The 12,546-nt window shown below is 54.8% G+C and overlaps 1 long non-coding RNA gene across 1 annotated transcript; it reads left to right on the forward strand.

The window, feature by feature from the left end:
* On the forward strand, positions 10,943–11,658 carry LOC110432340. The gene is made up of 3 exons (XR_002449759.1): positions 10,943–11,171; positions 11,259–11,326; positions 11,446–11,658. It is a non-coding gene; the product is annotated as an uncharacterized LOC110432340 (long non-coding RNA).

The following is a 12,546-nucleotide window of genomic DNA, read 5'->3' on the forward strand; positions in this document are numbered from 1 at the left end:
CCGAGGGAAGTCGCCGAGCACTCCTTGGAGATTCGAGCCGGTTCCAAGCCAGTGAAGCAGCGGTTGCGCCGATTCGACGAGGAAAAGCGCAAGATCATTGGCGAGGAAGTCCACAAGCTTTTGACGGCCGGATTCATCAAGGAGGTTCATCATCCTGACTGGTTAGCGAACCCTGTATTAGTTAAGAAAAAGAATGGGAAAATGAGGATGTGTGTCGATTATACTAGTTTGAATAAGGCATGTCCAAAAGTTCCCTTTCCATTGCCACGCATTGATCAGATTGTCGATTCTACCACGGGATGTGAAACCCTTTCTTTCCTTGATGCATATTCCGGTTACCATCAAATAAAAATAAAGGAGTCCGACCAGCTCGCGACCTCTTTCATCACGCCTTTTGGGATGTATTGCTACGTGACCATGCCATTCGGGCTTCGAAACGCCGGAGCCACGTATCAACGTTGCATGCTCCACGTATTCGGCAAACACATAGGGTCGACGGTCGAAGCCTACGTCGACGACATTGTCGTCAAGTCAAAGCGACGAGGAGACCTGATCCAGGACCTCGAGATTGCCTTTAGCTGTCTACGCATCAGCCGGATCAAGCTCAATCCCGAGAAGTGCGTCTTCGGTGTACCTCGAGGCATGCTCCTAGGCTATATCGTTTCGCAGCGCGGCATCGAGGCCAACCCCGAGAAAGTCTCGGCCATCACGAGAATGGGGCCGATCCGAGACATCAAGGGTGTACAGAGAGTCACGGGGTGCCTGGCGGCTTTGAGTCGTTTCATCTCGAGACTAGGAGAAAAGGCATTACCATTGTATCGACTCCTAAAGAAGGTCGAGCGCTTTTCTTGGACCCCCGAGGCAGAGGAAGCACTCGAGAGGTTGAAAAAGACGCTGACCTCGGCACCAGTCCTGGTTCCACCTCAACCTGCAGAGCCGCTGCTCCTCTACGTCGCGTCGACGACCCAGGTCGTCAGCGCGGCAGTGGTGGTCGAAAGACAAGAGGAGGGTCATGCGCTGCCGGTCCAAAGACCAGTCTATTTCGTCAGCGAGGTGCTTTCGGAGACCAAGGCGCGTTACCCCCAAATCCAGAAGCTGATCTACGCCATAATCCTTGCCCGCCGCAAACTGCAGCATTACTTCCTTGGTCATCCTATCACGGTGGTCTCTTCTTTCCCCTTGGGCGAGATAATCCAAAGCAAGGAGGCCATGGGAAGAATAGCTAAGTGGTCGGTCGAGCTCATGAGCGAGACTCTCACTTACGCGCCTCGAAAGGCCATCAAATCGCAAGCCCTGGTAGACTTCGTCGCGGAATGGACAGACTCCCAGCTTCCCCCGACTCAGGTCCAGGCGGAGCTGTGGACGATGTATTTCGACGGGTCACTCATGAAAACTGGGGCCGGGGCCGGCCTGCTGTTCATCTCACCCTTGGGCGTCCACATGAGGTACGTAATCAGGATTCATTTTGCCGCATCTAACAATGTCGCAGAATATGAGGCCCTCGTCAACGGTCTCAAGATTGCTATCGAGTTAGGAGTCCGACGCCTCGACGTCCGAGGTGACTCCCAACTCGTCATCGACCAAGTAATGAAAACCTCGAGCTGCCACGACCCAAAAATGGAAGCATACTGCAAGGAGGTCCGTCGACTCGAAGACAGGTTCCACGGCCTCGAGCTTGTCCATGTCGCTCGACGTTACAACGAGGCAGCCGACGAACTCGCCAAGATCGCATCGACTAGAGGCACGGTGCCGCCAGACGCATTCTCAAAAGATCTTCACGAGCCATCCGTCGACCTAGGCACGGGAGTTGGCATCGACGCCATCGCCACCCAACCAACCAACGCTGTCGATACGCTCTTGATGGTGGAGATAGAACGACGGCCAGGTCGACCATTCGATTGGCGCACACCGTTCCTCGACTGCCTTATCCACGGCGAATTACCAGAAGACAGGACAGAAGCCCGTCGTATCGCTCGACGGGCTAAATCATATGTGATCTATGGCGAAGACAACGAGCTATATCGACGGAGCCCGACGGGGGTCTTACAACGTTGCATCACCGTAGAGGAAGGCCGAAAACTCCTCGATGACCTGCACTCGGGGGCTTGTGGCCACCACGCCGCCCCACGGACCCTTGTAGGAAACGCTTTTCGGCAAGGCTTTTACTAGCCAACGGCCGTGGCGGATGCCATCGAGCTCGTACGCTCGTGTCATGGGTGCCAGTTCTACGCCAAGCAGACGCATCTGCCCGCCCACGCTCTTCAGATGATCCCCATCACCTGGCCGTTTGCGGTATGGGGGCTCGATTTAGTAGGACCTCTACAAAAGGCGAAAGGAGGGTACACCCATTTGCTGGTGGCCATTGACAAGTTCTTCAAATGGATCGAGGCTCGACCCATCACCAACATCCGCTCCGAGCAGGCCGTCCTTTTCTTCTCCGACATCATCCATCGGTTTGGGATCCCCAATGTCATCATCACCGACAACGGCACTCAGTTCACCGGCAGAAAGTTCTTGGATTTCTGCGATCAGCATCACATCCGTGTGAACTGGTCCGCAGTAGCCCACCCTCGAACTAACGGCCAGGTCGAGCGTGCCAACGGCATGATTTTGCAAGGACTCAAGCCAAGGATCTACAATCGATTGAAGAAATTCGGCAAGAAATGGGTCGAGGAGCTTTCCTCAGTCCTATGGAGCCTTAGGACAACGCCAAGCAGGGCCACAAAATACACCCCGTTCTTCATGGTCTACGGCTCTGAAGCTATCCTCCCCACAGACCTCGAGTATGGGTCACCACGACTCAAGGCTTACAACGAGCAATCGAACAAAGAGACTCAAGAAAACGCGGTCGACCAACTCGAGGAGGCTCGAGACATGGCCCTCCTCAACTCTGCCAGATATCAGCAGAAACTCCGACGCTACCACGACAAGCACGTGCGCAAGAGGGACCTCAACGTAGGCGACCTTGTCCTACGACGCCGGCAAAGCAATCAAGGACGCCACAAGCTGACTCCACCTTGGGAAGGCCCGTATGTGGTGGCCGAGGTTCTTAAGCCAGGAACGTACAAACTGGCGGACGAAAAGGGGGCAATCTTCACCAACGCATGGAACATCGAACAGCTACGTCGATTCTACTCCTAGAAGTCCTAGATTTACGATCCTACATTTTGTACGAAGACTTTGTAAATAAACGCGTGAATAAATAAAGTCTTTCCCTCGAGCGGCTTCTTTCTGTACCAAAAATAGTTACGAGTCATAGTTTCGACGTTAAAAGGGGATGCCGACCATGACCCATCATAGTCCGCACCCCCTCGGGGGCTACCAGAGGGACGACCCCTCCCCAAGCGTCGAAAAAGCCAAGAAATTTTCTTTTCTTGCTTGGTAAACCTTGCACGGTTCGAGTAGCTAAGGCGCCTCGAGCCCCTCAAAGGCTGAGGGATAATGAGCCGGAGAACTCCCACGCCCCTGGGCTACGGAAACTCTACTCACTTCCTCACCCTTGAGGTAATCGAGGTTGTTTTTGATGAAAGATCGAGCAAGGGATACAAACATAGGAACAAAGAGAAACAAAGGAACCTCGAGCGGAAAGACAAATAAGCAGTTAACAATTTCAAAAAGATACTATATCACGTAACAGCAGAATTAATAAAGTATCATACAAGGGGCCTCAGGCGCCCTGAGCAGGCTCGCAGGCCTCAGTCCGCGGCACGATCCTCACCGCCCTCGCCTCCGCCCGAGCTAGCCTCAGGAGGGAGCACCTCAGGCTCGAAGAGCTTGGCCAACCTTTCCCCAGGAGCCTCCGCGTCGTCGATCAAGGCATGGAGCCTCTCCTCGTTCTCCGCGTCGGTCTTGGAGATGTCGGTGACGAAGCCATGGGACACCACCTCCATGTCGTAGGAGAAGCCCGAGCAGACAACCGCCATCGCCCGCTTCACCCCGATGTGGAGGGCGTCCCGCACCCGATCTCGCAGCGTCGCGCCTATGTAGCACAACTGGTCGATCAGGGCATCGCCTCGAGCGTCCTCCCTCGACTCATCCATAGGCTCGACCTCCCAAGAGGTCGAGAGATCGCTTATCGCCGTCCGCACTCGACGGTTCAAAGCAACCTCAGCCTCGAGCTGAGCCTTGGCGTTGCGAGCCTCGGCTTGGGCGGCCAGGAGTTCGTCCTTGAGCCCTGTAAATGCCAATACAAAGAAGCTTTAGGAAAAACTCAAGCACACCTCGAAAAGGAAATTCGACAAAGGAAACATACCTTTGATGCTCTCCTCTAGGGCCGTGTTCTCGCCGACCAATCTGGTGTTGGCACGCTCGATCTCTCTGTTGGAGCGCGCCAGCTCAGTATTGGCGACGCGGAGATCTTCGATCACCCTGCCAGCCTGAGCGACGGCTCCACTCTTCTCCAGCAATTCTCCCTTCAGACGCTCGACGTCGTCAGAGAGACTGCGGGATCGAGCTCGCTCCATCTCGAGGTCTTCGAGGGCCTTCTTCTTTGTGTCCTCGGCGGCACCCCTGGCGACCTCATTGTCCACGTACGCCACTTTCATCTTCTGGAAGGAATCGCGGAGGGAGTCCAGGTCGGTTTGGAGAAGGCCCTTCTCCTTGTCCAGGTCTGCAATGACGCTCTTGTAGGACAGGGCCTCCTCCCGGGCTCTGGACGCGGCCTCCTCGACCGTAAGAGCCCGCTCCCGTAGCTGCATCGCCTCCTCCTCCGCCTTCTTCGAGACCTCTCGGGCCTCGGCCAAAGCAGCCTCCCTCGCCTTCTTCTCCTCCTCGAGTGCTATGAGATCTTTGTAAGCTTTAAGCAGCTTTTCCTGCGACTCGAGGAGTTGATCCTTGAGGAGGGGAAGCTGCTCCCATCCGCCCCTCGTGGCATGTATGAAGCTGGACTTGATGCGAGAGGTCTCTTTCATATCCTGCGAATCAGGGGTCGGATGGATTAGAATACAGAAACCAGAAAGCACCATAAAGATTGGAGTTCGAGAAACACTTACAAAATAAGCTGGCCCGAGCCCGTTGTTGATGACGTCCGATAGGAGCCCCACCACGTGTTTCATCCAAAGGCGGAGCTCCTCGACATGCTCCCACTTCTCGACCTCCTTCTTGTCGTCGAGGAAGATATTGGGCTCGGACGGGTCGGTGGAAGCTCGGATACGAATCCGATCGGGACACCAGTTCTCCATCTCCCGATCAGCCCGCGCCTTGACGCCGCGGATAAAGTTCTCGACGGTCTCGAGGGAACCCCCGTGGCGCAAGAACAGGTCGGCGAGGCAAGGGAACCGCCCGTCGTCGTCCACCGTCTTCCACGTGCCGTCTTTGCTCCCTGACGACCCAATCTCGTCCTCCTCAGAGGGAAAGTGGTCCTCCCATGCTTGACGCTCCCGGAGGAACCCCGGGGCGATCCCGTCCATGCCGTAGATCGTCCTCTTGATCTCGGACTCGGGGTCGGTGGGGGTGCGCATCATACAGGCGAGCGCCACCACTCCGTCCGCTCGCCCCGACTCTGCCCGGATCGCGGCACGCGCCCCCGGGAGGAGCCACGCTGGGGTGGGAGGTCCGTACACCGGCAAATTTCCCTCTTGATCGCCGGGCTCTTGCGACGCCAGTGGCGCCGGTTCGGCCAAACCTTGAGGCGGGGGCTCGAGTGGCTCGTCCTCTTGGCCCCCCAGCTGCTGCTGCTGTTGCTGCCCCAGCTGCTGCTGCTGCTCCTCCTGCTGATGCTGCAGCTGCTCCTCCGGCTGGGGTTGTTGCTGTTGCTGCTCCAGTGACGGCTGCGTCGCCTCGCGCTCCCGCTCCTCCTCCTCCTCCATCTTCCTTTGCGCCTCGAGAGCTCGAAGGCCTGCAGGCCAGGGAGTCCGTCCCGCGACGTTGGGGGTCGACGCTTCTTCCTCCATAGGGCGAGCGCCCCCAGACGTTTCGTTGCCATCAGACGTATCGCTGATGGTGATGGGTTCCCCCTCGACCCCCAATCGAGGGGGCTCGGGGGCTCCCTCTGACGCTCGCGTCTGGGGGGCCGCATCATGAGTCGGCGGCGACGGAGTAGGCGCGGGACGAGATGAAGCCCTCTCGACGCCGGCTGGAGGTTGGGGGCTGGATGAGCCTACAAAACAAAGGGTAAGGGTCAGACGTTATGATAACCAACACAAGAACATCGCGACGCCCGGGAATTAACTACGAACCTGGTTCCTTGGAGGCGGCACCCGTTCTGAGCCTCTTGGCCATAGACGGTTGGGCCTGCTCAAGGGTCCGCTTCAGCCTGAGAAAAGGTCGGCATATGAGGAAAGGTGGAAGAATGGGAAGACAAAAACCGCAACATCAAAAAGGCTTACCCCACGGGGAGAACGGCTCGCCTTCCGCCACCCCGACCAGCGGGCCTCGAGCCACCCCGCGTCGGGGCTCCAGGCCCCTCGAGGGCACGAACTGGCTTAGGTACGTCGGTCCCCGCCTGGCGGACGCCGGGACCCGCGCTCCTACGGCCGGCGTCTCCTTTCTCAGAGGCCGCGGCGCGACCACGAGTTAGCGGCCCCGACGCCTGGGACCCAGCCGGACCGCTCTCCCTGGGCACCGGGGGAGGGCGCGGTGCGTCTTGGCCCGCCTTGGGCGCGGGAGGGGTGTCGGCCCGGGGATGACGAGATCCGCTCGGACCCTCCTCTGGCGCCTCCGTCCGGGGGGCGTCGACGTCACCTCGAGGCGGGCCCTCGAGAATCCGATCGAGGCGCGACGCCATCCCCTCGGAGTCGTCGCTGTCCTCGTCGTCATCGTCATCATCGTTGGGGGATTCTTCCTCAGGCTCCCCCCTCTGCCTGGATTTGGCTCGACGCGCCTCTAATGCTTGGCGGTCGAGGTTCTTCTTCTTCTCCCCCTTCTTTGCAGAGTCCTTGGCAGACTTCAGCTTTTCGGCGGATTGGCGCCGTTTGTCGCGATCGACCTCGTCCTCCTTCACCGGAGGCCTCGAGGACCGGACATCAATCCGACCCTGCCAAAACTACAGTAGACTTAGAAAAAAGAGAGGGGAGAAAGGAAACCCAGAATCGGGGATGCGCGCAAGAAGAAAGCGTACCAGATCGATCGAGCCTGCGTCAGGTCTCATGGGGAAGCCATTGACATGCTCCGGCTGAAAATCACCGGCAATGGCAGCCCTGACTCGGGCCGCGACTTCGTCGTCCGCCGGAGCCTCGTTGGACATCCGACACGCCTCGAGGTCCCGAGATGAGACGCCAGGGCCCATCTCGTCCATCCTCAACGGTCGTGACATCAGAGGGAGAACTCTCCGGTGATGGACGGCCGAGAGGACGAGGGCAGCGGTCAAACCTTCCTGGCGAAGCTTCTTCAGGGCGTCAAGGACGGGGTCGAGTCGAGACTGATGAGCTTGGACGACGCCGTACGTCCAGTCCGCTGGACGCTCCAAGATCAGACGGCCCGAGTAGGAAGGCAGGAGGTTGTCGTCGTTCCGCAGGTAGAACCACTGGGAGTCCCAGCCGGCGTGGTTGGTCGATAACCCTACCGGGATGTACTCCCGCGGCCGGTCCGTCTTCCCCGTCTTCTGCACCAGATTGAGGCAACCCGCCCGCACGGGCTTCCTTACGCCCGTAGTCCCTGTGGGGGCGTGAAACAGCTCGCCCCTGTAGAGGTGGAGCCACAGCTCCCAGTGCGGCATCATCCCCAGGAAGCCCTCACACACGGCGGCGAAGACCGCCGCTACGGTGATGGCGTTCGGAGAGAAGTGCTGGAGCTCCACCCCATAATGGAAGCAGAGGGCCCGCATGAAGCGGCTTGGGGGCGCGCCCAGACCGTGGCGGTGGAACTTGGCGAACGACACCACGTAGCCCTCGGGAGGCTGAGGCCCCCTGTGACTCGCCGGCGGCGCGATCCACTCTGGCGACGACAGCGAGGTGCGGCGGCGCAGCAGTCCCTCCTTCTCAAGCTCTAACAGCCGGCGCTCCGTCATCGACGACGGGCGCCAGTCATCGGCGGCGACGAGTCTTACAGGCATCTCGGCTGAAGGGACGGTGGGTTCACTACAGCTCGAGGGGGCGTGTGCGCGTGAGACGGCGAGAAAGCAAAGGCAGCAAAGGAATAAGAGCGAGAAGGCGGAAGGGAGAGGAACGGCGGCGACGCCACGACGTACTTATAGGCAGCAGTCCGCCAACGGACAGATCCAAGAAATAAGGTAACTCCCCCCCATAAATGCGCCGTCTGACGGTCCTTTCTCTCCTCACAGGCTGGACGCTCCGAATTCCCCGCCGATACAGTGTCGCGACGTCACTTACCTCAAAAGGTGCGCCCAACGGGCAGAAAGACGAACCGGCACGGCAGCTTCCTTACTTCGTAAGCCAAGGTATGCGCCCACGATAGTCTCGAGAGGTCGATGGCTGGCCCGTCGAAAGGGTTCGACAGCCGATCTCGAGCACCAAGAGTCAGGGATCCCCAGCGAGTGGTCGAAAATCGAGGCCCGCCTCGAAGACTCGCTGGCGATGTCCAAGGTAGGGTTGAGACAGTCGAGAGGAATCCCCCCGAAGGGAGGCACCGAGCCGCTGGACTCTATCGAACGAGACCGGTATCCCCGACCACGTCGACCCTGCTTTATGAGGACGCCTCCGGGCTACAGCTGACCCCCTCGAAAGGGGCACAGGTTCTCACTTGGACTACCCACTAAGAACTCAAACTGGGGTGGAAGACGCTCGCTCTATCGAGAGTACGTCGAAACCTCCAAGCAAGGCAAAGCCGAACAGAACCTTCCACCACGGGTGTTGACAGCGTTTCTGCAAAATTTGGCGAAATAAGCCCCCGAAGGAGTTAAATACTCCCTCGAGGGCTCGGGGGCTACTGTCGAGGGTACCAACAAGGGGTACCCTCACCAATGCGTATAACGAAACCATCCGTACATACGGGCGACCATCGACGGCCGCAGCCTCGAGGACGGAAATACCGTCGAGCGAGTCGGCCAGGGCCCGAGCAGCAATTGCCGTCGAATACGGAAGTGGGCTCGAGCGAACCGAGGGGCGTCGAGCACAAGGACACTGTCCGCCGCCTGACGCGCGCACGCGGGTCGGAGCATTTAATGCACCTGACGCTTCCCCACCTAACACATGGGCCACGGGAGGCTTCCGTCCCATCGTTCTTTTTGCAGCCTTCCCACCGAACGGCCCAGGGCGTGCCAGGACACGGGAAACAAGGATGGAACGTCTAATCGGGACCCCCTCGAGACACCCAAGGTCAGCGCTCCAGATATCGACACCTCGTGCGGCGTCCGACCCTCGACCTCACCAGGCTCCTTCCTGGGGACGAGTCGGGCGTCAAATGACCACGCCGTAACCGCTTCGCCGGATTTGCCGCCGGGCCTTATAAGCGTGCACCCGCCGAACCAATCCAAGACGGCGCGCAGAGCAGAATGCAGGGGCACGCGTGATCATCACCAGGCTATTAAGACGGGACGGCTCGAGGGCATGCCGGTACGGAAACCTCGAGTAGGTCGGCGCTCCACGCTGCTATCGACTCCCATTCCTACACCTACACATGTGCCCTAGGCCCTTCCTTGGAACTATAAAAGGAGGGACTTAGGAATAGAAGAGAACACAGAAAAAAGACCACGCTCATACGTAGTAAAGCTCCACACTTCATACCGCGCTTGTATTCGCCCCTGTACAAGCACTTAGGTGCAAGATAATACAAACTCTCTTCCCCCGCTGGACGTAGGGCCTTCTCTTGCCCGAACCAGGATAAATCTCTGTGTCTTCTTGCATCACCATCCGGAAAAGGGAGCACGCATACAAATTTACTCGTTGGTGAGACCCCCGGGGGAAAAACACCGACACGATCCATATAGAGTACATGGTCCAAAATTCTTTAGAGATCTAGCTTTTCTCTTCCCGACTGAGTTTCTCTTCCGAAGTCCTAAGTCCTTGCGGCAACCCGTAGCCTTTCTTGGCTTCTTCTTGCTAGGCACGACAGCAACGGTGGAGCACCGATGCCTAGACATGCAGGTCCATCTTACGGTGACAAGTGCGACATAGGTTCCAAGGGCATACAACATACTAACCATGGATGGTATTGTGGTCGTGCAAGCTTTTTGGCAAGCAGACACATGATGCTGCTGATAGTATGCGGATTCAGTCCGAGATAAGTGGCCAACGTTATGCGGTAATCGATATATAGTAATCTGAGAAAGAGCCGAGTGCTAGATAGATTCGCGGCGTGCAGGCCACAAGGCTGGGAAGCCGTGGCGGCATGCAGGACAGCTACTGTGGCGGGTCATTGATGATGACCTGATACTCCCTCCGTCCTGAAAGAATCAATTTCTAGAGTTGTTCTAAGTCAAACTTTTTAAACTTTAACCAAATTTCTAGAAAAAAATGCTAAGATTTATAGTATCAAATTAGTATTATTAGATTCATCATAAAATATATTTTCATATAATGTGTATTTTATATTATAGATGTTGTTACTCTTTTATATAAAGTTAGACTGGCACGGATCCTAGAAATTGATTCTTTCAGGTACGGAGGGAGTACTTTTTCTCTCCTGCAGGGATGCGGCGTTTCAATGACTTCTTATTCATGCCATTGTTCCTTGATTCGTGGCATACAACCACTAACTAGACAATGGTCAATGTTACTGTGCCTTTTATTCTTCTTTTTGATTAGCCCTAGATGCAATATGCGTGTTACATATTGTTCATATATGTATATACTGCAGGTATACATACATATAATTCCACGTGCATATAATTAATATATATATATATATATATATATATATATATATATATATATATATAGGAAAAACTCCTTTACCCAGTCTATTCGGCAACCTACGTCAACTCTTGTATAACCAAACCATATCCAGTTGATTAGCGGGTCAAAGTGGTGAACCCGATAACTAATGTATATATATATTAGAAAATTCGATTCTCATCCACGGTATCCGCCGGCCACACGGGTGGCCTCGCAGACGTCTGCTCCTCTACCGGCGGCCATGCTGATGCCTCTTCCCTAACCGGTGGCCGCACAGACTATTTCCGTCCGGGCAGGCGCATCCTCCCCAACCAGCGATGGTTCTGTGTTTCGGAGTGGGCATCGCACAGGGGTGTCGGTGTGCCCTCACCTACAACGGCAGGCGGTGGCCTTGGTCGGAGTTCTCTAGCTCTGTGTGCGGGTGCAGGTCGGAGCTCCGCGGTGAGTGCCCATGTTCTGTATTTTGATTGATCTAGCTAGTTTGTAGTATTTTTAGATCTAATTGAATTACTCGTCTTCTTCTACCAGATGCAGGTCTAGATGCAGCTTTTTTCACCAGGCATGGGAGGTAACTGATGGGCTGTTGATCAGTACAGGTACACGTACACATATGATATTTTTATAATTTTTGCTTCATCCAGGTTGATCAGATTGTGGAATAAAAAATTGATTAGTTTATTCTGCACCCATTCATTTTTGTATTCTTTACGAACAGGTAGCAAATCGCATCTCGGTGAGCCACGTCTGCATCGCTAATGTCGTTCGACATTCTGTGTCCATGCGACAACCACGAAGCATTCAGGCAGACGTTTTAGTTGGGCCAATAATTTACCTAATCAAACTTTTGAGAAGCTAGACAGAGTACTAGTGTGCACAGAATTAGAAGACAAACATACACACATGTCAATTCAACTACTCTCCAGGGTAATCTCGGATCATACTCTGTTGCTTTTGAGCACTGGCCATCGTCTTACGAATCACCATTACCAATTCAAATTTGAACTTGGCTGGTTATTTTGTGATGGTTTCAAGGAGATGATTTGTGATATTTGGCAGAGTGTGGAACGAGGTTCCAGCTCTTTGGAAACTTGGCAAAAGAAAATAAGGCGGGTACGACAATTCCTCAGGGGTTGGGCCAAGAATATGAGCAGAACCTACAAGACAAAAATTATTAGATAAACTAGAGGTGCTAAACCTCCAGCAATCTAAAATAGATTTGAAACATGTGCTAAGTGATCATCTTGCTGAATTGTTAAGAGAAGAATAATTGAAATGGTACCAAAGAGTGAAATTAAAACATTGTTAGAAGGTGACACCAATACTAAGTATTTTCATTTAGTTGCAAATGGAAAGCATAGAAAGACTCGTATCTTCCAGTTAGAACAGGAGGAGGGGATCATTTGTGGGGAAGCAGAACTAAAAAAGTATATCACCAAATACTATAAGACTCTCTTTGGGCCATCGGAGAGGTCGATGGTATCTATGGATGAGTCCTCCATAAATGATATCCCTCAGGTTTCTTTATTGGAAAATGAGATGTTAACTGAGATGTTCACTGGAGCTGAGGTGAAGGAGGCAATTTTTCAAATGGAACATAATAAGGCTCCAGGTCCGGATGGGTTTCCTTTAGAGTTTTATCAAGTCTTTTGGTTTCTTATAAAGGATGACTTGATGACTTTGTTCCAGGAATTTCATATTGGGACCTTGCCGATTCATAGCCTTAACTTTGGGAATATCATCCTCTTACCAAAAACAAATGATCCAAGCAAAATACAACAATACAGGCCTATTTGTCTCCTTAACGTTAGTTTAAGAT

This window comes from Sorghum bicolor, chromosome 2 (assembly GCF_000003195.3).
Source record: "Sorghum bicolor cultivar BTx623 chromosome 2, Sorghum_bicolor_NCBIv3, whole genome shotgun sequence".
Lineage (NCBI taxonomy): Eukaryota > Viridiplantae > Streptophyta > Magnoliopsida > Poales > Poaceae > Sorghum > Sorghum bicolor.